Source organism: Ambystoma mexicanum, chromosome 2p (genome assembly GCF_040938575.1).
Source record: "Ambystoma mexicanum isolate Mex_15411 chromosome 2p, UKY_AmexF1_1, whole genome shotgun sequence".
Lineage (NCBI taxonomy): Eukaryota > Metazoa > Chordata > Amphibia > Caudata > Ambystomatidae > Ambystoma > Ambystoma mexicanum.
Window position 1 is genome coordinate 1,369,116,480 of NC_090923.1, and position 24,610 is coordinate 1,369,141,089.

The following is a 24,610-nucleotide window of genomic DNA, read 5'->3' on the forward strand; positions in this document are numbered from 1 at the left end:
TGTTGCGTTTGGGTTCGATTCAGTAGAACATCTACAGAGTGAGGCACCATCAGGGTTAGATCATGGCCTAGGACCATTCCCTCACTCTGTTTTACAGGCGCAGCAGCGACAGCTCGCAAACATCTTGGCAAAGCGCATGCTACAGGATCAAGGGCGGAAGACAAGTAACTGCACGGCCTATTCTTCCCTCCATGTTCCTGCGTTAATACAGCCAAAGCACATCCATCACATTCATGCACAAACAACACAAAGGCCTTTTCATAGTTTGGTGTGCCCAAAACTGGTGCTGAGCACAATGCAGTCTTGAGCAAGTCAAACGATTGCTGGTGTTCCGCGTTCCACAGCAATGGCGAAGAAATGCCCTTCTTTGTCAAAGCCAACATCGGTTTGATCACTAGTGAAAAATTCAGGATCCACAACCTACAGTAAGAAGCCATTCCTATCAAGGCTCTAACTTCCTTCTGTGTATTTGGGACAGACATGCCAGAAATGTGTTTTATTCTTTCAGATGTCAATCTTCTTCCCTCCTTTGACAGGAGATAGCCTAAATAGGCGACCTCCTGGCAACAATATTGAAACTTTTTAAGCGAAACTTTGTGACCATGTTTAGCTAGATGAATAAGCAACAACACAGTGCCCTCCTTACAGGCGCTCTGAGAGTCAGCAGCTAAAAGCAGGTCATCAACATACTGAAGCAATGTACAAGTAGAGGGCAATTCAAGGGTATCAAGCTGTTCTTTCAAAGCCCTACTGTAAATGCTAGGACTCTCTGTGTAATCTTGAGGTGCACGAGTAAATATGAACGAGCGTCCCCCTAAGGTGAACGTGAACAAGTATCTACTATCCTTGTGTATAGGAATACTGAAGAAAGCATTCTTCAGATCCACAACACTAAAGTAAGTAGCTGTAGCTGGAATCATGGTTAATATCATCGTCATGTCAGGGACAATTGGAAATTGCGGAGCCACAACTTTATTAATGGCACGTAAATCAATTATGAAACGGAATGGAATTGCATTATCGCCTTTCTTGTACACGGGTAAAATCGGACTATTGCACAAACTTCCTGAAATTTCCTCAATCACCCTGCGATGCACAAAATCGGAAACAATGCATTTCAAAGCTTGCTCGCCCTCAACTGAAATCTTATACTGGGGAATGCGTGGCAGCTCAATGCCATGTTTCAAGACTATCTTAACAGGTTCAATCTGTAAAACACCGACATCATTGTCGTCAACAGCCCATAAGCACTCTGGTACATCACTGAATTCTGGCGGCAAAAGTCTAGTTAAGAATTGAGAGACAGAAAGTTGCTGTGGTGAAATCGTCAAGCGCACTCCATCGGAAGAACAATAAATTATTGCATTTCATTCTTTCAATAGATTTAAACCCAGCAAATTCTCTCCACAATTTGAAGTCAAAAGGAATGGACAGTGGTCCGCAAAGGGATCCAAAAAAATAGGTACCGGAGAAGAAACTGGACAAACAACTGGTGTGCCAGAAAACCCTACAGAAACATTGGTTTGCCCTGACAGTGGAATGTTTGGAACCCGTGAATGATCAATGGAACACTTCTGTGCTCCAGTATCTATCAAAAACTGATGTTTTCTATTTCCCACCACCATTTCAACGTAGGGACCTTTCTGATTTGACGGGAATAGGTGTAGGTTCCAAACCTTGCTTCGGGCAATCCTAACGAAACAGAATATCATCAAAAGGAACCTCTTCAGATAGATATGCAGCAGAAGGATGATCAAATATGTTCCTAGTATCCACACTTGGAGTCTGATTATCCTGTGAGAAAGGTTGCTGCGGATCCTGTGCAAACTGACCTCTACCAGGGCCCCCTACACCCGGGCGACCTCTGGATCGTCTACCCATATTCCCAAATGTGTTATTCGACCTCTGTCGAAGGACGGGGCATTGTGCACACCAATGAGCCTCTTGTCGACAATAGGCACACTGGTTAATGTTCACAGGACCCTATGGCACATTCCCTTGTGGAACATACTGATCTCTAATCTGCGAACTACCCCCTGTGGGGCCTCTAACAATTTGCTCTAATAATACTTTAGTCTTTAAATCACCTTTTCGCTTCTTAATTCTATCTTTTTCATTGTTGACACGATTCTCGTAGTACTGAGCCATGTGCAGTACTTCTGATTGGGACTTCGCCTGCCAAGCGCTCTCAGAAGACATAATTAGTGACTGGATGTCGGGCAGCAATCCACGCACAAATTTGTCCACAAATAATCTTTTCCCGAACTCTGTGCCCAAGTCTTGTCCGCTGAAATCCGAGAATACCTGTTCGAACTGATTAAAGAACTCGGTAGCACCCTCAGACTTCCCTTGGACACAGGCTGTAAGTTTGTCCCAAATAATTATTTTCTCAGGAATTATGGTTTTCAATTTTGCAATGATTCTATCAGGCAAAGTTAGAATCACCTGGGGCGGTCTTTCACCAGCTGGCCTTTCTCCATCGAATCTAGTCATGTTCGCCCATTTTTCTCCCAACCCTGGTACGTCGTCTATAGTCCTAACTTGTTTCCACAAATCTACGGGCAGGAGTACAGGAAATAACAAATCAATATCACCTAGGGTGAATACTGAGGACTGCAAGACGGACTCTATTTCTTTATAGAACCCCGTCAGATTTTTCCTAATATCAGGAATAGATTGTCTAATAGTATTCACTTCCTGTCTTGAGAACGGGACATGAACAAACCGCGATACATAATGTGTAGGAATGTTCACAGTGACTGCATTTGTTGCAGGACTAGCCGCAATCTCAACCTTCGGGACAAATGTCGGAGGAACCTCTCTCATAGGCAACTGAGAAGTAGGCAACTCCGAACGCTTACTAAGCAACAGAGCCAAGTTGAGCGCTAAAGCAGTTTAAGAAGTGTCAAGAGAAAAGGCTCTCTAATAAATACTCAATAACTCTGTGGGACAACTAATTTTTCTCTTTACACAATCATCCTGTAGGTACTCTATCATTACCTGTATCACTTTCCTCTGCATTTCTGGCGTATACTGACTGTATGTGTCATATACCTCAACTGGAGTTATCGATATATCTGAAATCCATCTAAACGCGTCTTTCGTACAAATTTGTGCTTCCGCAGATATCGATTTTCGACAAGGAAGGAACCGTTTCTGTACATTCATGCTTTCCCCCTCGTCATCCTCATTCTGTAACCTTTCCATCTCCTTTCTATACTCAAATAACCTTTCGACATGCTCATTTACTTTCTCCACGGTGTCTCTTGAAAATGCTAAAGTGTTTAGATCCCTTAACCCTTGCTGGAGAGCTGTATTATTTAATTTGCCCCACATTACACATAAATGAATCCCTAAACATTCAATAAAAACATTTTTCTCAGGAAAATTATCCATATTAAAAAGTGTGGAAAAAACATTAGCTTGATCATCCCTCTCCATACAATGCTTAGCCCATGGAATCAAATCACATTTTTTCTCTGGTGGTACAGTATTGCGAGTGACAACCCTTGACCCCGCACCCTGATCGACTACAAGCGGCACAGGACCACTTGGAAGAGAGGGAGCAGGCAAATGAACTTCATACATTCATTCATACTAATAATTCTGTGTAATTGAAATGTCAACAACACTTCCAGTGTTCAATGATAATGGTTCATACCAGAACTTTTGTCTGGAATGAACCATTATCATTGAACACTGGAAGTGTTGTTGACATTTCAATTACACAGAATTTGTATCTGTTTGCTTTTGATCCCATTAATTGTTTTTTTAGAAAGCATATTTTTTATCCTAACAATGGAACAGTTGTTGCACTTTCTTCACATTTCCCTTTAAAAAAATGTAAATGCATTTTTTTTAGAACTGTATTGAGCTGTATTAGTATGAATGAATGTATGAATGTCTGTTATATAGGATGTGTTTTACAAAATGAATTAATTAAAGACTTTTTTACAATCTATAACAAAATAAAATGAATTTTTGATGTAATACCCTTTGCCTTGTTCTTCAGTTGCTCTCGTGTTTCCGGCACCACCACCTGTTTCATATTTAACTCAGGCAGATCATGCTGCAAATGACTCCAATCCAACATGAAGCCTGAAAGGGACTATTTTTCTACAGGGACTATTTTTTAATCGGGTGTGGTTCTAGGGACTTCTTACCTGGGACTACTTTTCAGGCTATTTAAACCACACCCGACCAGCAACACATGCTTCGAGTTATTCTGCATCAAGCAGCTTAACACTCACCGTGCCTGCAGCATGCATCCAATCTTCTGCCACGCCCGCCTCAAATCCGGAGCTCCTAAAACTAAGAGGAAAGAAAGAGACAAGGTTAGAAAACAAACTTATTTCTATTCCACACCTGATTCTGGATCCATCTTGTCTCCGGACCTGTAAAGAACATCATTTCTGCACGCACCGCACCTCCAGCTGCAGCGCCGCGCCATTCTCACCAGTCTGCACAGCATCCTTCGGGTTGGCGCTGCCTCCATCATTTCTTCGCCGAACTTCGGCGCCTAGGAGACAAAGGAAAACCACAAGGTGAGCAGAGGGAACCAACAAATATAATTCTTACCACCATAGACTTACCTGATTTACCACCGGAGGCGTCCTTTTGTGACTCTCCATATTTTCACATGCCGCATCTGTAAAGCGAGACAAAACAACGCGTTTTCCTCGTGTAACATTTACCGGACAGCGCTTGGTAATACAGACTCTTACCTGAGCGCCACCAGCTGCCACAAGAGCATCTTTTCACGAGCCAGCTGCAAGACAAGAAAGGAAGGGGGGAACAAGAGTGAACATCGGACATATTGAACTCTATTAACTTAATACTTACTGGACCTCACCAGGAACCTCAGAGTCAATACTCTCCGGAACTCTCCCGAGCCTTCAAACCAGTGAAGTAACTGGAATCGACGCGCCCCTGCAAATCCTCGGAAGATGGAGAGCTCATCTTTCAAGAATATAAGGTGAGATTGCTGTGAGAGCATTTCGGAGGTGATTAGTTGGGGAGGACTGTGGGGGTGCCATCACTTGAATCCACAAGTGGCTAAATCCATCTCTCCACTTGCAGGAGAATATTTCTACGGGTTAAGCAGACAAGATTAGGAGGGCAGATCCAGTCAGTCATCGTTGCACTACGCATCACGTGGTTGGAGACCGCAGCTGTCCAGGTCCGACCGACGCCCCTGTGGGAGCCAGGTGAGCGTAACAGTTACCTGGTCAATAATTGTGTCTGCAAACACAATACGCCAAATTCAAATTATCAGGAATCTTAAGAATCGGGTCACGACTCACCTGATCAGTCCTAAGGAGGTCCGATCGGATTACAAAGAATCTTGCCTAACTAATCTTACCTCGTGTTTGGTGATTTCAGCAAATCTGCCCTCCTCGATAAGTGGACCCTCGTCAAGATGCCGTCTCGGACCACAAGCTAATCGTCCAGGAATCGGGTTGTGCAGCGCTGCTGAGGTGTCGCGTCTCGTTCAGAAGGGGCCCCTTATTTTGTCACACCGTCCGATCCCGATCTGATAGCGAGGGTCAACCTTCGATAATCCGGCATCAACCTTGAGGGTCCCTATTGGGGCGCCAACTGTGAAAACAAAATCAAAATATCGAGGCTGAGTACCCCAAAAGGAAATACACCGAACACGGGTTACAAAGGAACATACAAAGAACTTTAATTTATACTGAATCAGTTACAAAGAACAAAACAAAATCAGATAGCTATCGGCCCTCAGTACAACACAGCGAACTCCAGCGTGGTTCAGTGTGTTCAGTGAGAGACGCTGTACATTAGAATTCGTTGCTCTTTTATACCATTTGCGAACATGATGTCCAACCCTACTTCGGGTTAATATTCCTCTAATACATTACTGATCTAGGGTTCATGCCGGGTTTGCACCACTATATGCATAGGGATTGCCTTTAATACATTCGCCAACAAGCCTACGTGGTAAGAGTGTATTTTAGGATCTAATAAAGGTCTTCTCAAACATTAATACAATGTAGTTAAACACGTGTTTTTAGTTCAGTATTTGGATACATTGTTCTTAACATATGCTCGTGGATTAGTTTCATTGCACGAGTAATCCTTTACACACAGGTCAGCGAAGGACAAGGTCTCAGTTCACGACCCCAACAAGTGGCCTGCAAGTTACATATTAATTACACACAGAGGTCAAGACGGCCATGTTGTATTTCGGAATGACATCGTCCACCATTTTAACTCACAGGGTGACTTTACAGAGAGAACCTAAAATGGCGGATTGACCTAAAATGTCGGTTTACATTGATTCTAAGGTCAGGACCTTGCAACACGGATTTTTTCGCAAGTGGCTTACAAGCAGCTTTGCGTAGGCCAATATACACATATTCGCTGCAATACGAGGTACGATATAATTTCCTGTTTGCCAGGATGAAAGGAAAGGAGGAGGCATCAAGGAACCGCGATACAGAAATCAGGAAATTAGCCCCGAGCAAACTCCGGCAGCACACGTCCAGCTACGGCGAGCAGTAGCGTTGAGACGCGCAGAGCTGAGGGGGTGTGTCTGTTTAGTAGTGCACCGAGCGTGGAGCGCAAAGGCTGGCAAGCTGCGTTTCATATTCGACGGCCATGTTGGGAGGGTTACTGCATTCAGTGCTCTATGGGTCAGGGACCACGAGGTCCAGAAGGGACGCAGGCGACGGTTCATGACAAAGGGGGTATTAATATAATACAGGGGGATATGTCTCACACTATGTCTTTCATTATTCCTCTCTAAAAGTTTGGACTTTTGAGCTTTTCTGTATATAGTGATTTTTTTTAAGACACAAACCAACCTAGCCAGATACACGGTAAAGCAAACATGACTCGTATTTTGTGTGTTTTTTTGTTTTTTTTCATATGTTTTTATTGAAAAGAGCGGAAGAGGCAAAACAAGTAATGACGGGGCCACAAAAACGTATCCTGCATAATCATATAACTTTTATAAGGTCAAAAACCAGACTTCCAGACAAACCAAACAGTCAAAAGATGAGCAGGAATTGCCACAACAAGAACAACAATATAATCTCCCTGCCCCAGCACAGCAATGCCTCTTTTCCCCCCCATATTGTGTATTTTGAGGTTTGATAGCATAATTGTCTTTTGATGATTAATGAAGTCTAGAGCTAGTACTACTTAATTGTATGCCCATGTTATGATACAATAGTTATGTTATATTATTGGGCATTTGTATAGTGCCTTTCACCATTGGTATGATTTCAAAGCGCTGTGGGTTGAACACCCTCGGGGATGGTAGTCCAGATCAGTGGAGAGAGTAGTGTAGTAAATAGTGCGTGGGTGCACCCGGTATGTGTGCAGCCAGGGTGGATTATGTGGTGTGAATATGTATGGTAGACAATTGGATTTGGGTGGCTGCATTCTGGTGGCAGTGGAGTTTGTGAATGGGGTTATGTGTGCAGCTAGGCTGATTTTTCATGGGGTATAGCTAAGTTCTAAAGACTGTTGAGGTGTTCATGCAAATGCATAAGTATGTGTGCAGCTAGGCCAAATTAATCGAGAGGTATAGCTGCATTCTATTGTTTGTTAGTGCACAGGAGAGAGTTTGCATATTGGTGTGTTTGAGACTCTGTATATTGGATGGAGACGCTGTTCCTGATGACCTTCCAGTGCCTGTCGAGGTGACCGTACCTCCCTTTAGGGGTCGGGCTATTAGGCTACGGTCATCCCTGTGTATTGTTGGGTCTGCAATTGCTTATTGAAGTTCAGCTAAATCCAAGTCAGTTGTCGGTCCAACGACTCCATCCTAGAAATTATGGCTGGTGCTTATGAGCCCGGTCCAGCATCAGCAGCTATGGTTTTCCTTGTGGCTTGCTGAGTCAGCAATTGCTTGTTGGTGGCACCTTCTCAGTGTGCAGTTTCATCCATTTCAGTATTACCGAACGTACAAGTACATCCTAGCTATGAAAACTGGTACTCGATGTAGTCAAAGGTCCAGCATCAGGCCAGGCCTTGAGGTTAGTGCTGTGTCTGACGAACTGCTAGTGCTGTTGGTCCGGTGTCAGGTTTCATTATTGATAGGCTTCATTGACTTTCAATTTATCATATTCTTCCTTTATTTATTCATGTTTGGCTTAAGGATGACACCAGAAAAGGTTCAGAGTGACCTCAAAGCCTACCAGAATGCCTTCTGTGTATCACCTGACAACATGTTTCAAATCGAGCTCTGTAATATATTCCAAACAACTTTGTACATTACATAATGTTGCACACAAACATTACAATTCCAATGTACATGACTCAGTCTTTTATTACTCCATAGAAGACAGTACACAAGCAGGCCCAGCGTCTTTTAGCCAATGCATTTTGGATGCTAATCTGTCTTTAGGGCCAAACACTATCTTCAATTACGCCAATTAAAATACATAAAACATAATGTTACATAGGGCAAAAATAAACATGAGGGAAAACACATTAAAAGGAAACATTTACCAAGAGGCAAGGAACTCATACAGTTCCTTACACATAATAATAGAGCTTAATAATGTCTCAATGTATACATATTAGTGTAACCTTAATTGGCCAGCTGGTATTCATGTGACTATAACTAAAAACAGCAATATAGGTACTGTAAGTACATTGTTAAAATAATGCACACTGGGTGAGTTTGTGTTAAGGGACAAAAATGGTACCCGAGTCTTAATTGCCACTTTGCACTTTGAAAAATGGCCATGTCACTGTTGAGAAAGGAGGAAAAGACAAAAGACCAAACATCTATAAATCAGACCTCCTCAATCATTAAACTTTACTATTATCCCTCTACCAGTATATAGCCAATAAAATAAAACATCTGTTTGGGTTTACCAGTTAACTGCATCTCATGGCTGGAGCACTATGCAACGTGCTCATTCCTTAACTTTGCTAGTGTTATTGCTGTCGCGGGTGGTGTGACGTCACGCGTACAAGTACACAATGATGTCACTTCCACCCATGTCCTGCGCGGAAAACCGCACAGGAAGGGGACAGCAGAGATATGTAAGTAAACAACAACAAAATAAACGCACATTTCTTGCAGGACAAATGAATCTTATAAACACCCATATAGAAATACTAATGGAATTGTGCGCTGAAGTGTAATAAGAACTTAAAGGGCTCAACATAAATCACAAAAGCGCAATGCAGAAGACATGTAAGAATGTCAAATAATTACTAAAAATGATGCGCATAACCCAAAATTCCTGATGAATCTTTTACTGCCCGTGGTCACAAAAAGGGCTCATTAAACGTTGAGCAATAGTAGGTTGACTTGCACTCAAACCTGTGGGAAAGTGATGTATGATCACAGAAATAATGTTGGGAATGCAGAAATACATACGCACCACTCATGTATCATTGGGCAATTTCAGAAACAAGACCAGAACTGGTCTATTGTGCATATGATCACGTTAGGAAACCTCATAATTACAATACAGTGATAACTGCAGTCAAGTTATGAGCAGTCATAATAAAAGTACAGTAATCACTCAATCAAGTTGTTAGCAGTCATAATGGAAGTCATAGCTGTAGTTATCGGCACACTCAAGTCCATATAACATCTTGTCATGGATATGGTGAATCATAGGAAGGATGCGTAATTCACCTCTTCGTTAATTCCTCCTCGGCCACAGAATCCAGTCTTTCAATCAATAAGTCTCTGTTTGATCAAGTCTCTTTGCCAGATCTTCATGTGGGTCCCATTTGGTGATTGCCTCTACCACCTGAAATCTTATCTATGATATGTCATGTCTTTTTTCTTGCCAATGCCTGGCTTCTGCTGAATGTACGTTTTTGGTACTAATACATGAACAGTGCTCGTTCCATCTCAGTTTACATGGTATTTTAGACTGTCCAACATAATAGGACCCACAAAGGCATTTAATAGCATAGATTACGTCAATGGTGTCACATGTGGCATAACTATTTTACTTTATTTTCTCACCAGATCTAGGATGGTTAATAACATTACCCTTTATTACAAACCCGCAGTTGGTATAATGCAGACAGGGAAAGGTGCCTGTACGTTGGGTTTGTGGGGATTTCTTAGATGGTCTGGTTTTCACCAATTGGTCCCTCAAGTTTGTGCTTCTCTTGTAGGCAAATAGGGGAGGTTCAAGAAATAGATGTTCTACCCTGGTATCACATGTAAGAGTACTCCAGTTTTGTTTTATGATGGATTTAATGTGGCTGCTTTGGATAGAGTATTTAGACACATAGACCAGAGATGGGGGTTCTTTTTACGTCCTGGTCTGAGTAAGTAAATCAATTTGTTTGACCTTTGACAGCCTTTCCCTCGCTGCACCGATCTTCCCGGGTCCATAGCCTCAGGCAAAAAATGTCTCTCCCATTCTCGAGATCTCCTCCTTATAGTGTTTCGGGTCACTAATGATCCTTCAGACACGTACCTTTTGACTAAAGGGTACATTTTTGATCAGGCTGGGCTGATGAAAACTTAGCCTATGCAGTAGGTTATTTCAATCGGTCTCTTTCTTAAAAAGGTTGGTCACATATTTTCCTTGACGTAGTGTAATCTTCACATCCAAATAATGTATAGACTCCTCTGATTTTTCACTCGTGAATTGGATGCGTGGGTCTATAGTGTTGAGATGTGTCCGAAATCTCTCTAGGTTTGCTAATGTCCCTTTCCATATACCAAAGATAAGTAGCGAATCCACATGGACAATTAGTTACGCCAGACTGCGTGATCAGTACACGCTCCTTTTCAAATTTGTGCATAAAACAATTAGCATATGTGGGGGGGCATGGTTGCTCCCATTGAGGTACCTGAGACTTGAAGATAAAATTGATATTTAAACTGGAAATATGAGTTCTCCTTTATAATTTTTAGCAAAATAATGAATTCCTTAGATGCCTTCATATCTCCTTCATTCGGGAGAAATCACTCAATTGCTTCAATGACTAGATTATGTGGTATGGATGTGTATAAAGTCTTCACGTCAATGGTGAACATGATAGAGACTTGGATGTGGGGAATTTGATTAAGTTGCTTAAGGAAATGTGTGGTATCCTTAACATAAGTATTGGTTTTCTGCACTATGTATTTGCCCAAAGGCTGGAGAATGGTGTCCATCCCTGCCACAATAGTGGGATGTTTATGGATTTTTGGCAATATATATAAATTTGGAATTCTAGGATGAGAGATTTGTAGAAATGTCTTGGTATGGTAATTGCGCCAGCACAGGTCTTCTGCTTTGGTCAAAATCTCAGACAAATTATTATTTATAGAATTAGTGGGATCTGAGTCCAATCTGGAATATACTGTTCTGTCATCTAGCTGTTTAACACATTCCTGGTCATAATCAGTGGTATCAATCAATATAAGTGCTCCACCTTTGTCAACTGGGCCGATTGTTATTCCTGCATCACAATAGAGATTCCTTAATATTTAAAAAAAGGTAGCAGGCACTCCTCTCAAGAAAGAACATAGCATGATAACCTGTTTTGAGATGAGAGTTTGCAGCACACACTTTTTGCTCACTGTACCTTTCACAGATGGGAAATATCAATTTGCATATCAGTCTTTGTCCCGCCCACATGGGCAGTCCAGCACCGAAATGCTATGGCAATTCCTCTCTAAACAAGAGTACCACCAGCAACCCCATACACGTGCTTCAGCCTTGTTGGGCCTCATCATTGAGGCGAAGCTGTGCCTCTCTGAGCACAGTGAGCAGGGAGTCCATGTCTGGTTGCCCCCAGGTAACTCAGTAATACAAGCTTGATTTCACTGAAAAAAAGCATGTTAGGCCTCATAAATATGCTGGTCCAGAATGAATGTGCCTGTAATTCTGTTTACTGACATGTTTCCGGACCGGCATACTTTGAGTTTGGTGGTGGGGTGGCTAGACTTACCTGCAGCTCCAAGGCAACCGGCACCAGTAATACTGGCAATTCTCCACATGGCGTCCTATGGGACACCACGGAATGGGGAATACCCACCCTTACCGGCACTTGTAATCTGCTGGTAATTCCGGCAGACCAAGTGCCGGTAACAGTAATGCCGTTTTGTGGAATCCCACCGGATTTGCCAGCGGGATACCCCCAAACTATGGTTTGCGGACCATTGTTTTTACAAAGGATACTTCCCAAATGTAACTCATTTTTCCATTTTTATTAATGCTAGGATCCCAAAATGCAGGGAAAATAAAAATGCATAATCCCTCTGTTTGCTCCATGGGCATCCACAGACACAATACACAGCAAAGGTGGAACCGAAATAAACCGTTCCTTATTTTGAAAGTTCCATTAGAAGAGTTATGGTCAGGAGGATTAGACAGATTCTGGCTGACTGTTGGTGTAGGCAGCCCCGTTTCTTGGCCCGGGCTGAGCGGGCGATGGCCCGGGGCACAGAGCTTAAGAGCTCCGGAGGGGGGCGCAGTAAGGGGCCCACCCAGAAAAGTGGTTCCAACCTTGCCGGACAACAGATGAAGCAGCCTGCTGTGCCGGTGTGTGCTCCTGTGTGATGTGCGGCTGGCTGCTATCTGCCGACTGCGATGTGTTGGAATATGCAAACAAAGAAATGCATATTCCAAACGCATCATGTAGGATGCTCTGAATTCACACACCCTGTGTCCCTCGTTCTTTGTGTTGACAGCCTTTCAAGTGGGCAAACTATAAGTGACGGCTCACTTAATGAGCCATTGTTCTTACACAGTGTGCGCTCAACATTTCAGTGTTAAGAACTGAACATGGGGCATTTTTTATTCACCAGGCCAGCACAAGTATCAGTTAGCTGACCAAACCCATGCATTCTTCAAAGATAATTAAAATGCCACACAGGAACGTTTTAAAACTATTTTCATGTCTCTTTAGCATAACAAAAGTTTTTTTTTATATTAATTTTTAGTTACATATGGCGCATCCCTGGGAAGGTTAACTGTCATTTTCTTGCTTAAGTATTCCTGGTGGCTGCTTTGGGACATGGCGCGCACACCAAATGGCACCCCAATGTCACTTGGCACCTTGATTAGGAAAGCGGGGTTTTTTGTGTCACTATGCAGATCATAGACCGCAGCAAATCAATGCTGTGATATGTTTGCAGCAATGATTTGTGCGCTGCACAAGTCGCCACCCTCTTGGTTAATGGTGTCTATGTGGTGCTTACTTATGTAACAGAACATATACCTGTTGTTATCTGATGTGCCCAATGTCCATACAGGAGCACACTGGGATGTTTTCTGTATGTGGCTCTGACGAGCATGCCATACTGTGCCCACACTTAAGCACATAAAGCAATCAAAAAGGTTGTCTCAAATTACATCCACTAGGCCAAACGCCCGTTCTACACTGCCACACCATGATTTTCACTAGCTGCAGCCCTGCACTAATGAGAAATGCTAATGCCAGTTCTGTTAGAAAAAGCATGGGCCTGCTCTTTTTTTGCTGAAATAGCCCCCGAGCCCTGCACAATAGTAAGGAGGTAGTGGCTGAGGAACTGTGGACACTTTACCATGCATTAGAAGCCGGTTTTGTTTAAAACGCTTCATCATCTTATTACTGGTCAGCCTCAAATTTGTAAGAGGTACAATCCTTTCTGTGTAAACTTTCTGTGCATTGTTTATTGGGTCTCCCTTGCACGGTATCCTGAATTCCCTAAAGATGTTTCCATATTGGGGTTGGGCATGCCCACAGTGAGACCCAGCCATTCTGCATCTAAAATTCTTCAGAAACAAGAAGCAAAAAAGCCCTTGTACTCCATTTGAATGGCTGATGTTGCAGCCATTTAATACTTGCATCCAAAAAAGTAAGCTGTCCAAATGAGCATCTATGGTTCATGATTACAACTATTTTAATATGAGGGTGAGTATTGTGAACCGTGATGTGAGCACCAAGCCATACATTGGTTATGCATTTAGAGATTCATGCATACAATCCTTTTATCAGAGTTGTTTATCAAATGTAGAGATATCTGATCACTGTTTTAGTCCTGAAATGCTCTGTGATTTAATGCAAAGCATACAGGAATCCTCATTGGTGCTATTTGTCCCCTTCCCACTCTCAGAGAGGTATTTTGAAAGAGTACAATAAGATTGGACCAGACTGTCTATCTTGGAATGATAACCTTCTATCAGAAAATAATGTATATGGTTAGTCTAGTATTGCCTCTTGCGAAATACAAGTGAGGTGGTACGAACAGAACACCTGCAACAAAGGGCCAGTGGTCGGTGAGCCCTCAGACCTCAGTAGGCTGATCACAACGCAGTATGCTAGTACGGACAGTTTGAAACTACATTCAGGCAAGGCCTTCCCTAAGAGCAGGTGACAGAAAAACCACGTACTTGGGCAGCAACAGCTGTGTCTTCACATTATAATTCTTCTGTGAAGTACTTGAATTACAATGTAATGAAACTATATTCAGCTATATAGCAATTATTTATTGATATTGAGGAGGGGTTAGTCGCACAACAGAGGTGTAGTTTGGGAGTGACGTGAGCCAGTCAGGGAAGGGGTTGGGTGGGTGCATTCTGATTTTTCGCCCTGGGCACCAAGTTGGCTAGAAACTGCCCTGGTTGTAGGTATCATCCTGCTGCCCATTCTCAATTCCTAGTCATTGCATTCTCCCCTGCAAAACACTCTAGTTTCCTTGCTCTGTCTTCTGCGTCAACAGCTGCCTTTTACCACAGGACTCTGGCACTATTTCGTCTCACTTTCTATTCATCAGTGGTGTCAATAATGTGCCACTTTTGACCCTTGACACCAGGCATTTCGATTCTCAGCAATGAAGCTCGCTCTTAGGGCCTCTATATTCTTTTGCAGCTGCTCGGTCACATACTTTATAACAGGGGCTTAAACACCTGCAATAGTGCTCCTCCATCTCCTGTTTCAAAACACATTAGCAGCCTCTTTTCCGCTTACAGATGAGCAGGGCTTTGAAACGATGAGTCTCAGCTTCTTGGGTTCAATTCTCTTCAGAGCTCTCTCAGCAGCATACAGTATAGCAGGTCATTTGGATGTGCAACAGTTATCCCCCAGCTCTTGTCTTGAACACAATGCGGCGGCCTCTCGGTCGGAGCATAGCGGGTACCAGGGCATTGTGATGTGCAGCAGTTAATCATAATCACTTGTTTGCTACCTCCACTCTGCTGCGTAACCCACTTATGTTACTAATTTAGGGTTCTTGGCATGGACTCTTACCCCATCCACTCTCTGAGCAACTCCTTACCGATTCCTCTGTCGTGCGCCCCCTTCTGAGCCTCGACTCTGGCTCCAGGTCTCTCTCAGGCGCCCGAATCCTGCTCTGCTTGCAATGCCTGTGGGGACCTCGCGAGATTCCCCCTTTCTCTCCTCGTCCATTGTACTCCAGTTTGGCCCTCGCCTGTCTGCTGGCTCTGCCTGCGTTGCAGAGTTCACTCTGTCCTTTCCTCTATATCCCTCCTCCCACTCCACGACCGGGTACTGGTGCGACATTGCCCTGAGGCCACTGCTTCCACCATGTTGCCACACCTGATTAGGTCGCGCGTGAATAATGGTTATTTTTGAATTAATCAGCACAATCACCATTTGCAATTTAATGCTCACAGTTCTAGGGGTATACGATAACGTGCAGATTGAGCACTCTGGATGGCAAACAGCCCAGAAGGGGCAGATGGAAGCTTCTAACCCCCAGGGTAAGTTCTATAGCCGCTCACATGGGTTTGAGGGGGGCGGGGAGGGGGTGGGGCAGGGGTCCAAAGGTCCCTGCTGTGCGCCTTCTCATTTAATCTGATGGGGGAGACAAATCAACTAGCCTTTGTTCATTAACAAGCAGAGTAACACACTCGCCCTCCTTGTTGAAATGTAGAGGATATACACATCCAAAACTCTGGCGGGAGAGGGGGGTGGGCGTGGTTTTTAGAATGAACAGAGAAAGGTTGCGAATTCTCACTGGGGTACACTTTCTGCTTTGAGGAGTAGTGTTAGTGTTGCCAAGCCAGGCTGTATTGTAGTTTTCCTGGAAGCCACTATACTTATCCAAAAAGAAGGCAGTATTCAGGGGAACCAACACATCCACAAATGCTCTGTTGGAGCCCTCGCCAAGACACCACCGCACGTGCACCTCCAACACGGGGCCCTGCTTTCCAAGCCGCCAGTACTACAGGGAAAGGCACACAAGACAGTTCGAACAACAATATTACATAATACAAGTTATTGCATACAAATAATGTACTTAATTGACTTGACATAGTCGAGAGGCTGAAGCGAAGCTGCAGGACTCCTATATAAACTCACATGTAATGTCATGATGTTATGGGGGGGCATGACCTAGGCCTCCATGTTGGATTGGGATATGTTCTCATGTGCTGTTTGATTTTTAAAATAGGAAAACGTTCTGCACGCTTTATAAATGCACACATAAATAAATCGTAAAGTAGTTAATGCAATTATTAAAAAGCCTCCGGTCTTGACAAAGAGTCAGGAGGGACTACGCTGCAAGTGAAGTTATAGAGTCTGCGTACGTGTCTTCGTTTTTCTAAGGCCTCATGCTGCACAGAGAGTGAGGAGGTAGCAGTGCAGACAGTAACAGCAAAACTGTCCTTTCTCTTCACAGAGAGAGAGAGAGCACGCGCGTACAACTTTGCAGGATATTAGGTTTTTGGCCGGTTTGAAGATTACATTAGAAAACGCGTGGCTTTAGGTTCGATTTACTAGTCAGATACCCACGTGCTGAAGCTGTCTTTTTATGGATTTTTTTAAGGTTGCAGTCCCGCTAAGAGTCTAACGGAAACCCTTCAATTGTGTCCAGATTAGGTAATCGATACGGATACCACGATTGAGTGGTGCTTGTTCAAACAGAGAAATGCAAATGTCTCTCGTCAGACTCCATCGCGAAGGCTGCATCAGCAATATACACTGGGGTCAGACCGCCTTTTAAAAGTCCCGCACTGCTATTTCATACTGCTTACGTATGATAATATTCAAACTGGTATGCTAAAAAGGAAACGTTATCACTTAAAAAATGATGGGATTTTATTGTTGCACTTTATAACAAGGGTCTTTGTACAGCGCCCCTGTCATTTATTTTATTTTATTGTTCATTTATAATGCGCTTAATACCAGCGAGTGCTTTCTAAGCGCGGGATCGGGACTCGCACCTATGTTGTGCCGCGTTGCCTTGCTACCAAGACAAACGCGTAGCCCCTGAGGTGGCCTTCCGCAGCATTGATATTTCTATGGGGCACTCTGAGCTTGTCTAAATCGTGTTTTGACATTTCTGAGGTATAGGAAAGGAAAGCAAATTAGCTCAGAGTGAAACCAATTCCCGGATTATCTACCTTCATTAAACCTAGTTGTAATATCGGGGATGATAAGAAGACATCTGAATACAGGTAAAGCCAGGAGACCAGTATATATATAAAAAGTAAGTTTATTACTTAGTTACAGGGCTAGTTAGTTAGAAAGGCAGGGAGATACATAGATGACATCCTTTCAGTAAGGTACTCCCATCCTGTGTCCCCAACTGAAGCTCTTGGAACTCTTAGGTCCCATAACATTCTACGTGACATAGCTGTATTCTACTAGCAGCACTGTATGCACACAGTGCAGATAGATAACTACAATACTACACATCTCCCTCTCTTCAATTGAACATACAAACAAGATATCACAACCCAGGCATTCAGAGACAATCAAAATTACGCACTCCTGCACATCTGTAAAACCTATACAACATTTTCAACCAAGGAAGCGTATCCACATTCACGTAACTAACAATCAAACCAAACAAGTACACCAATCACCACCATCCATCTCAGAAACACCTGCCATTTGCGCCATCCAGTGTTATTTCACATACACACCCTGCCATAGAAACACTGAAAAGTAGGAAAGGACAGAAAAGAAAACTCACAAAACAAAGATCACATTAACACAACGCACCTGGGAAAGAACAGCGCGTGAAGAAAATGAACACTGACAGAGCCCGGTCAGATCTGAATCCAGGAGCAAATACATCTTTCAAATGTATATATTCAAAAAGTTGCATGCGTATACGCAACATTCATGTCCATTTAAACACCTTCCAAATTCCAACCGGACACAAATTATGTATTCCATGGCAACAGAACGATGCTGTGCCACTATTATTGCACTTTTACATGGCACCAGAACGATGCTGTGCCACTGTGCCATTACAACATCAATTGTGCAGCTGTGCCACTATTATTGCACTTTTACATGGCACCAGAACGATGCTGTGCCACTGTGCCTTTATAATATCATGTATTCCATGGCACAGAACAATGCTGTGCCACTATTATTGCACTTTTACATGGCACCAGAACAATGCTGTGCCACTGTGCCATTTCAATATCATGTATTCCATGGTACAGACGATGCTGTGCCACTAATGTTGCACTTTTACATGGCATCAGAACGATACTGTGCCTTTATAATATCATGTATTCCATGGTACAGAACGATGCTGTGCCACTAATGTTGCACTTTTACATGGCATCAGAACGATGCTGTGCCACTGTGCCATTAATTTAATACATTACATTTTTTCATGGCACCAGAACGATGCTGTGCCACTGTGCATTTAAATTTATACATGTGATTACCTTTAGGATTACTCACAATAATATCGGTAAATGTTATAACAATATATATATAATCCAGAATTTGAAAACCTGAAATTCCTATCATCATAAAATTCATCCGGACATCACACAGGTACTTTCACCCTGTCACCCATTCATCCGGGCATCACACAGGTACTTTCACCCTGTCATCATAAAATTCATCCGGACATCACACAGGTACTTTCACCCTGTCATCAATTCATCTGGGCATCACACAGGTACTTTCACCTGAATATGTTTCATTTCATAAATTCATGTCATAGGGCATTTCACAACATTGTGCTCTACAGCATTGTGCTCTAATTCATAGCTAATAGACTGTGCCCAAACCATAATAATATTACACGTCGTATATCAGTACACCTCCTGATGAACATACAGTGTGATATTACATTGCATTCAAATCACTAATAAGTATATATACGCATTAACCCATACACACTATCATATCTTAACATTCCATTATGCCATTATGACACCTCGCATTTCATTACCTCTCCTATGAACATACAGTGTCATAATACATTGCATTATATTGCATTATGTCATTAATATATATATATATATATATATATATATATATATATATATATATATATATATATATATATATATATATATTAGCCCATACTCTAGACATCATGGCTTAATAAATCAAAACGGGTTTCACTATTCCAAACATTTCATTTCACAACTTGATGAAACCTACCAGCAGCTTAAGCTTCTTAAGAGCTGCTACCCTGCAAATCCTCAAAAATTGTTATCAACACCTTCGTATGTTTATATTAAAATCCCATATTTGAGAAATACAACAGTTAGCAAATTGCCAAACACATTTCATCTGACAAATGGTGCCAACATAAAATTGTCCGTAGTAATATGTAACAGCATAAATAGGTCTGCATTAATAAAAGTACATCCTACAGAACTCATTAGTGCAACGCACATTTCATTAAACCAGCACATATATATTTCCATCTATAAATCTGCAAACACAAACCTAATGTGCAACCAAATATTTCTTGACATATAATATTCCTGGGAAAAAACTTCCACTTCATACATCACACACACATGCGTCTATTTCACCATAAGAATGCATCCACAAAAGAAAATATGCGCAGATTAATAGGCCAAGTACTTCATGCATCCATCATACAATGAGTAATCACTGCACCAGCTAATATTCATATATATATATATATGCATTTAACCACACTTACTCTTAAACGTACCGAGAGCTAAACACCGGTGCGCTACTACCCTGTCCAGCCACCATTTCATAAACTGACACCAACCAGCATCCATTGCATGCTAAAATCCACATCCGGGCTCCACTACATAACTCCTAATATATGCCCTTTACACAATATAATATCATGACATTTCACTTCATGACACCTCTCATTTCATTCAAACTAAAACAAAATATCATAAATACATTTAATTACATTTCCTACACTAAAGAACTCATTTCATACTATCATAGCAACTCATTTCAAATATCATTTCACATCAGTGGTACATATAATTCCATAAAATCATCAATGGCAGTTTCCTAAAAATCCATATGTACCTATAAGTCCATGGTGATGCCAAACATCACCATCCTGGAAATCCTCAGAAAATGTTAACCTTGCACAGTTTTAAACTCCCATACTACATTTTGCATTTTAATAACATTGCATTCTAAAATTGTTGCACACACTAATCTCAATCTCACTCCAATATTTCTGCACCTTCCCAGCTAGGCACATCACTCAACAAATCAGCACAGAAAACATCTCCTAATGGCAGTGCTTCAACTTCAGCTTGCATTGACACTAAACAGTAGTAATTAATTTAATTTAACAGTTGCTTATAAACACAAATGCACAATGCTTCACCAGTAAACAATATTTCCTTAGCCCAACGACATTTCAATTGCTTTATATCAAACATTCAAACAGAACCAGACCCAGCACTTAAGTCACTAATTTGCAAGCTCATTTAAACACAATTGCGCAGTGAAAGTCCATAAATTGCTCGTTGACTCTGCCGGCAGCCCAAAAAATACAGTACCTCATATTCACTCGTCGGTAGCATCCACTACGTGATGAATGAACTTTTATTTTCCTTTTTCTTTTTTTTTTTTCCACGCCACATCCGGACAAATCACTGTTCTCATTGCAGAAAACACACAACAGTACCCGAAATCCAATCGTCAGGCACGTAAGCGAACATTCCTTAGCCAGGATGATAGATGAACGTTTTGAACAGTATTCCATTTCCTCAGATGGGCGCTTTAATCCATAAGATTCATATTGCTGCCGGTAGGAACCAACTTCAAACTTCCCATCCATGAACTGCATTCTCTAACGTTGATTTCATCCATTCGCCGCTGATGCAGTTATTTAATATAAGACCACAATGCTTCCTCATACTACAGACCTCCAGCTTCACGTTTCTTAAGCTTAGACAACGGTGGCCATACACGGTGCTTCCTGTAAACGTCATCACGCCAGGTCACGTAGCTAAGGCCTCTCCTCTATTGTTTTCATTCATTTATTTTTTTTTCATAGTGATGCCGCGAACAACGCCGCGCTTGGAACACTTTTGCAGTAACGTTCCTGGCTCTGCCAACTAGCCCTGAGATTCGACCACGTCATCATTTTACTTGAATCCACGACGCTGTGCAGATACCGGCACAAATACATCAGTACAGATAGGACAACGCTGCACACAGCAAACAGGCAACGAACGGCAAAAATGTACAATCCATGGGCAGCGCGCGCATAAAGGAAATTAACCAGCTGCACAAAAACGCTGCATTGCCTTGACCTGATATATATATATGTTGATCCAGTTCGGTCACAGTAATTTGAAAGGCTTATTACTGGCTAGCGCAGCGCACTTTAAACAGCCACCATTCACAGTACCTTATTGACTGGATATCAGCATTTCCTCGGTAGACACTGCGTGCTGGCTGCTTAGCTAACATATTCGCAGGATTTATACCTTGATGCAGATGATTTATGAAGTCATCTCACATGGAAGCTGGCGCTGAGCTGTATCACTGCTGGGCTCATCAAAGACCTCTCCCATAAGCATTTCCATAATGTCAGGATACAACATAATCTCTTCAGTGGGTCCTTTTATCTTGGGATCAACAGGCAAATATATATCCATCAACTGGAACCAGCAAACACCTGTCAATCCCATCCTCGTCGCCATTTGTAATATCGGGGATGATAAGAAGACATCTGAATACAGGTAAAGCCAGGAGACCAGTATATATATAAAAAGTAAGTTTATTACTTAGTTACAGGGCTAGTTAGTTAGAAAGGCAGGGAGATACATAGATGACATCCTTTCAGTAAGGTACTCCCATCCTGTGTCCCCAACTGAAGCTCTTGGAACTCTTAGGTCCCATAACATTCTACGTGACATAGCTGTATTCTACTAGCAGCACTGTATGCACACAGTGCAGATAGATAACTACAATACTACACTAGTCTTCCTCTCTTCCTCATCACATCACAAAACATACTAGTGAAAGTCACTATCTTTTCCACCGGACTAGTCCAATGATCTTTCTTTTCTTTCTAGTATCTGAGAGCGCCCCAACCCTCTCATCCCCCATTCAACCAGGGGATGAAGCCCCTACTGACTATCAACCCAAGGAAAAGAGTCCGGTGGAACGCAGTTCCTGGGAGGAGAGGCGGGTGTCATGACTGTGGCAAGGAAGAGTACTGGCAATGAAGATTACCGATAAGTAACCCCAGCATTACCCCTGCGTCCACTCTTCCCCATTCAAGACCACACTAATGAGGTATACCACAGAACCTTTAGTGACCAGATGCTCCCAAGAAATAGACAGACTCAGTTGAGCTGCACACCCAGTGAATTTTATAACCACACAGCAAGCAATGGGAACATCAGGACACAGTTGCTTGGGCTACCACAGATGCAAAACCTTTCTCCAGGTGACCTGGCAGGTGTAAGCAGTAGTGCTGAGGGAAAGTGCTCAGTGAAGCCCAGGTGGCTGTTATACAGATATTCGACAATGAGGGCCCTGAGTGCCCCTTGGCCTCAGCCCAAGAGGTACCCATGCCCGTAGTGGACTGCCTCAGCATGGGTCACAAGGGGGAGGCTTCTGAAAGAGAGTAGGCCATGTAGATGGTCTCCTTGATCCATCCACTCAAGGAGAGAGACCGGGCCTTATAGCCACTGTTGGCCCCTCCAAATGTGACAAAGAGGCTGTTGGAGGTTCAAAATGTGACCGTCCTCTTTAGGTACATGAAGAGGACTGGTAGGGCATCCAACACGGCCAAGAGATGCTTATATATGGAAGGTGGACGTTACCTTTGGGCAGAGGAAAAGAGCTCAGTGGAGTGTAATGGCCGTTGGAGAGACAACCAAGAAGTGACGTGAGCAAAGGAGAGCACCTCATTCTCCAGTCCTTCTGGTGGAAGTGATGGTCACTAGAAACAACGTCTTCAGAGGGAGAGACGTCTATCCACCCTGAACATGGACTTGAAGGGGGACTCCGAAGGGCTTCAAGAACTAGGAAGAGGTGCTAAAGGGGTGAGAGAGGCTTCAACCTTGGCCAGAAAATGGAGAAACTGTGTACCAGTTTGGAAATTGCGTCATCTGTAGGATCAGCTTCTACCCACAGTTCCATGAAGGATCAATTAGCTGCTCACTGGGAATGAAGGAACGAGTGAGCCAGGCCCAAAGGAAAACCTTATTGGAGGAACTGAGCAATAGCAGGTGAATCACAACCCAGAGGAAGGAGATTGTGTGTGCCAAACTGTGCAACAAAGGCCTGCCAGTGACAAGAGTAAGCCCGCAACATAGAAGGTTTCCTAGAAGCCCGATCAGAGATGGTGAGAGGCCCTGTCAGACCCTATCATAGGAGATTTAACTGCTCAATGACCATGCCATCCAGAGTCAATTGGTGGTTGGCTATGTGCTCACTAGGGAGTTGGAATGGGTATGGGGACCTGGGAAGAAGAAGAGGGGCAGAAATGGCTAACTGAAGCAGGATGGGAAACCATGATTGCCTGGTCCCAATAAGGAGCAATCAGAAGACCATGCTCCAGAGTCCCTGTTGCAAGCCAAGACCCTGGGCAGGATCGACAGAGAGGGAAGACAAAAAGATGCATATCTCATCACTGAACTGATAGCGCATCTGTTCCCCAACCCCCAGCTTGCTGTGTCCTTGAGCAGAACAGTAGGCATTGCCATCATCCATGTGGGAGATGACCAAGGCTTTAACAACTGTTTTGATATTGGCTTCACTTTTTGCAAAGGAATGCAAGCTTGCACCAGGCTGCTCGGGTCTTCTTGGTAGTGTGTGTTCTGCATGTGAGGTCACAGTCGATGGTAAGACTGATAGATTATGCACTGGGGGAGAGTTGAGGCGAATGTTCGAGCTTCATGTCAGTACGACTGTTCTTGTCTTGGGCATGATTGGTGGGATTTCCTAGGAAAATGAATTTGGTCTTTGTCCAGTTTCAGGTAAGTGTTTCACATCCAACTTGGATGAGGAGAGACAGTGCTTGAGGCAATAGATCTCATTAATGCAATAAAGCTTTATGTCATCTGACTATTGGTGTATCTTGATGCCGGTGCTGATGAGGAGTTGCCCCAGAGATCCCATGTAGAGTTTGATGATGACAGAAGGCAGGATGCAGCCTTGTGGAGCCCTCATTCACATGACGAGGTTGTTGAGGAGACGTTCATGAACAACAGGATAGAAGGTGGCCGGAATGGTGAGTAGGGTGAGTAAGAAGGGTCTCCTTTGGCCAGGATTTGTAGAGCATCATCAATAACTTGGTTGGTGGTGGTCTATAAGTTGGATCGTGGTTGGAAACCGTTTTGTTATTAATTAATGACTGAATTGATCTTTTATAACACGCTTAATACCGGAGACCAGTCTCTAAGCACAGGACCAGGATGTGAACCTGTGTTGCTCTGCATTGTCTTGCTTCCAAGACAAACACGTTGCTTCTGAGCTATCTTTC